The sequence below is a fragment of the Rattus norvegicus genome, chromosome 18, assembly GCF_021556685.1.
Source record: "Rattus norvegicus strain SHRSP/BbbUtx chromosome 18, alternate assembly SHRSP_T2T, whole genome shotgun sequence".
Classification (NCBI taxonomy): domain Eukaryota; kingdom Metazoa; phylum Chordata; class Mammalia; order Rodentia; family Muridae; genus Rattus; species Rattus norvegicus.
The window spans coordinates 69,346,424-69,351,142 of NC_141551.1; the positions used below are offsets into that span (position 1 = coordinate 69,346,424).

A 4,719-nucleotide genomic window follows, 5' to 3' on the forward strand; every position below is an offset into this window, starting at 1 on the left:
TGTCAAAAGCAAGCATGAGTTCCCTCTTGTGGAGTAGACCTCAAATTCAAGCATAAAATAGTTGTTTACCCCGATAACAGTCATGCCACAGTTGTGCCGGTGGATACATGTTGACTGGCAGCCTGTTACTGTCGCTCTCGGGGTTCATAGGTAAGATTGTTGGTGAATTTGTTCTTCCTTCTACCATGTAGGCCTCAGATACCAAACTCAGATCGTCAGGCTGGATCGTCACACGTCTTCCCTTGCTGAGCCATCTCACCAGCCCTCAAATGTTTTAAGACCATGAAAGGGCCAATGGTGAGCTCTGAGGTGTGTACTTGTGTACTGACGCTGCGATGAGCCCGGAGGGGGAAAGGACCAGGGCGGAGGTGTCGCTCAGTGGTAGGTAGCACAGATTCAGGAGACTCTAGATTCACTCCCCAGCACCCCGAGGGTGAGAAAGTAAGGAAGAAATGGTGATAGGAATTGAGGTCTGAGCAGGCAAATTGAAAGAAGCGTATGAGCATCCCCAAGCTGGAGGGAGGCTCGTGGGAGCAGGAGTGAGATTGGGGAGCTTGCTTCTCCACCAACATGTCTGGTTGATTGCCTTGAGACATGTCAGAAGGCTGGAACCTGAATGGTGAGGAGTCCAGCTCACCAGTGGGATGTGTGTGCTCTCTTCATTAATGGCCAAGATCATCCGAAATCTGTGTTGATTGCATGGCTTTGATCACTCACCTAAGATCTAGTAAACTTAGGCAATACTGTTTCTTTCAGGTAAGTGCAGTGTGTATCAGTGGAGGATTCTGAGCACAGAGCCACACTGTATCTTTCAAGGACTCCAGCCTCCTCTATACTGTGTGAAGTAGTTCTGTCCTGCTGTGATTCAAATGGTAATTGTGACTCTTTCCTGCAGATGCACTAAACAGTAAAAGAAGCTGAGGATAGTGTCCAATAATCTGAATGGTTGAGAGTCTGAGACAATATAAGCTTGAGACAAGCCTGGCTTCCATTGTGAGACCCTATCTCAAACACAACAGAACTATACAAAGACAGGTGAACTCAGTAGTGTGTGTGTGTATTGTGTGTGTGTGATATATGTGTGTGTGCTTGTGGTGTGTGTATGTGTGTGTATGTATGTATATGTGTGTGTACATGTGGTGTGTATGTATGTATGTGTATACATGTGGTATGTGTGTATGAGTATGTATATATGTGTGTGTGTGAGTGTATAACTATGGTGTGTGTGTTTGCATGTGGTGTGTGGTGTGTGAGTGTATGTATGTATGTGTATGTGTGGTATGTGAGTGTGTGTGTGTGTGATATGTGTGTGTGCTTGTGGTGTGTGTATGTGTGTGTATGTATGTATATGTGTGTGTACATGTGGTATGTATGTATGTATGTGTATACATGTGGTATGTGTGTTGAGTATGTATATATGTGTGTATGAGTATATAAGTATGGTGTGTGTGTTTGCATGTGGTGTGTGGTGTGTGAGTGTATGTATGTATGTGTATGTGTGGTATGTGAGTGTGTGTGTGTGATGTGTGTGTGTGTGTGGTGTGGTGTGTGAGTATATGTATGTATGTATGTGCATGTGTGTGTGTGTGTGTGTGTATGTGTGTGTGTGTGTGTGTATGTGCAGCCGTGTGCACTTAGGAGGAAGCTAAAGGAAGGCAGCAATTGTCTTCCTCTATCGCTTTACACCCTTACATCTCAGACTTTCCTAGAGACAGGGTCTCACTGAATCCAAGCTCACAATTTCCACTGGTCACAGAGCTTTCAGAACTCACCTGTCTCTGCCCTCACAACACTAGGATTTCAGGCACGCTTGACATTTACATGGGTGTTGGAGAACAGCAAGCATCCTTACCCAGTGAACCATCTTTCTAGGCCTGAAGTAAATATTAATAATATAACATACTGTGGCTAAAATACCACTTTAACATGTAGTCAGTTCAAAACATGAATTATATTACTTTTATAATGTCTTCGAAATCCAGGGCCTGTTTTCTGCCTCCAGCACATCTTGATTGGACTCAGTAACCATGTGTGTGGCTGGAGGCTTTAACACAGATGGGAAACAACATGTCCCTCATGTACCTCCTCTGGCTAGGGGACTGTAGATGCTGCCTCACGAGCACTACAGGCTGGTGGAACTCTCTGAGGCAGCTCCCGAAACTCGCTGAGAATAAGCAGCTAAAACCTCAGGTTCAACGTTGGTAATGTTGGGTCTGTGTACAGCACTCTCTGTCCTAAGCTCTTGTCATTGTCATCATGACAGCATACTCCTCAGAACACTGCTGCTACCTCACATTTATAGACAGACAAAGGGACTTAGCCACGAGCAGTGAAGTAATTTATTCAAAGCCACACCACAGACTGCTGTCAACGACTATGACTTCATCCATTACACCAGTGACCCTCAAACGCTTTTGTTCATGCGCCCTCTGAAAGCTTTGGAAAACGTAGACTTCGCTCTTCACTCTAAGTCACAGCTGTTGCAAATGGGGCTTTTTTCCCCTGTATATTATAAATAAACTTTATTTTCATGTCAACTACATTCAGCAACCTACCAGATTGCCTATCTCCACAGCCGTGGGCCTACTCCCACCGGGCTGCACTGTGTCTGCTGCCCTGGTTGGAAGAGGACCAGTGGACTCAGTAGGGCTTGTGGAACAGCAACCTGCCAGCCCCAGTGTGGAAAGCGAGGGAGTTCATTCCATTCAGACCACCACTGCCCTGTGTGATGGTGGGGAGATGCTTGCCAGACGGATGTACATGAAAGCAGTTCTGGAGAGGCCAGTTGTCCTCCCCGCTATGTCAAAACTGTGGGCAACCAGTGGTTGTGGGTGTTGGGAGGGGTGAAGCCCATCTACAGATGGGATGCTCTGCCTACCCAGGGGAGGCCCCTCCCTGGTGACCCCCAAGCCCCACAACTGGAGTGGGCAGCGTGGTGAGGGAGGAGGTGCATAGTCTGCAGTCCTGGGTTGACATGCTAGAGCAGAAACTGCAGTTGGTGCTGGTCCCTCTGGCTGTGGAGCATGGTCCCTGGCAGCCTGCTGGCCTGCTCTGTCCAGCAGCTGGGCCACATCAGCTCACTGAGTGAGCAGGTCTCCTTCTCAGAGGAGCAGCTGGGGTCCTGCTCCTGGAAAAAAGGATGGGCTCGCACCTCACCTCCAGGAGGGACTGAGCGGTCCTTCCCTACGTCCTTTCCAGCCTGAGCACAGGTTCTTCCTGGTGGTCCTGTGGTGCTCTGCTTGTCTGTCCCTTTCTCGGGAGGTCCCAGGGACCTGAGAGTGGGGAGCGGGGTCCTGTGTGACTCTCCTAGTGGGGTCTTCCAGGTACAAGGGCTCCCTTCCCAGGTGGGGATTGTCTCCAGCTTAGTTATAATGAAGCTGGGACAAAGCAAATAAAAGGAATATACTTGGATATGGTACCAAGTGGACATCTGCAACTGTTTCTTAGAGACAAAACTTTTATTAGTAGGTACTGCATTTACTGCATTTCCAGATATTATTTATTAGAATAAAGGCATCCCCTAGTCTGAATATGGTCGGAATTCTTACTCTAAGCGAGCGTTAAGTTCTGGGTCCGGGGAGGTCATCCTGCCGTCCTCTCCCATCTCTTGTTGCTGTGGATACCAGTGACATTCTAAAGCCAGACAGACTTTGCATATTCCTGGGATAAACTTCCCTCACGAAGATGTCTTTCTTAATATATGTCCCTGGTTCAATTAGCTAATTATCTTCTTCAGGTTTTTATGGGGAGGATTCGCACGCAATTGTCCTTTCTTTTAATGTCCTTCCATTTTGACATCATCTGAATTATACCGGCCTCATAAAATGAGCCAGGGGCAGGTTTCCTTTTTCCTACCGTCTAGAAGTGTCTGTGGGAGGAGGGGGCGTTTCTTCCTTTAGACTAATTCGCTAATGAGACCAGAAAAACTTGTAAGATTTTTAGCCATAAATTCAACTTTTTAAAATAAGATTCTTATGAATTCTTTGAAATTTTCATACTGTGTGTTTTCAAATATTTTTAAACTTCCCGTAAGCTGTGCTGTGGGTTGTCCTTTTTTCCTTTTCTGTTTTTCTTTTTTTAACTTTTGAGACAGGGTCTCACTATGTTGGCATAGCTGTCCTGAAACTCATGGGTTCCAGACCTTGCCCGAGTAGTTGGGACTCCAGGCAAACACTCCTGCATTTGTCTAACAGTTTGGAAAGGGAGGGGAGTTTGCTTTGGGCTGTGTTATTGGTTGTTTTGTTTGGGATTTTTCTGAGACCGAGTTTCACTGCGTAGCCCAAGCTGAGCCCGCTTCAACCTCCCAAATTCCAGGGGCACCAAGACATACCAACACGGTCAGCTCCCAACTTGCGGTTTCTTAAAAAGTTGTTTACCTAGTAAAAGTAATTTTACCTAGTATAAAAATTATTTATGGGATTATTTTGAAGGATATTAATGTTTATACTGTCTGTGACGATATAACCCTTTACATTCCTAATAGAGGTCGTCTATAGAAAATAGTTCAAAATAATCTATCCCTGACCTCCTGAAGAGTGGATAAATAAAATGCAGCATACCCATAAAACATTTAGCCATAGACATAATGAATGACTGATGGGGTCATACTGAAAACACGCTGAACGGAAGAAACCATTTACAGAGGAGCTCATGATGTTCAAGTTCATTCATAAGAAATATTCAGAATCAGCCAATAAACAGACTCCATGTTTCCCATAG

The 4,719-nt window shown here is 45.7% G+C and overlaps 1 pseudogene; it reads left to right on the forward strand.

Annotated features, from left to right (window-relative positions):
- The first annotated feature begins 335 nt into the window (after positions 1-335).
- Positions 336-3,290, forward strand: Egfl7-ps1 (EGF-like-domain, multiple 7, pseudogene 1; annotated as a pseudogene).
- The last annotated feature ends 1,429 nt before the right edge of the window (positions 3,291-4,719 follow it).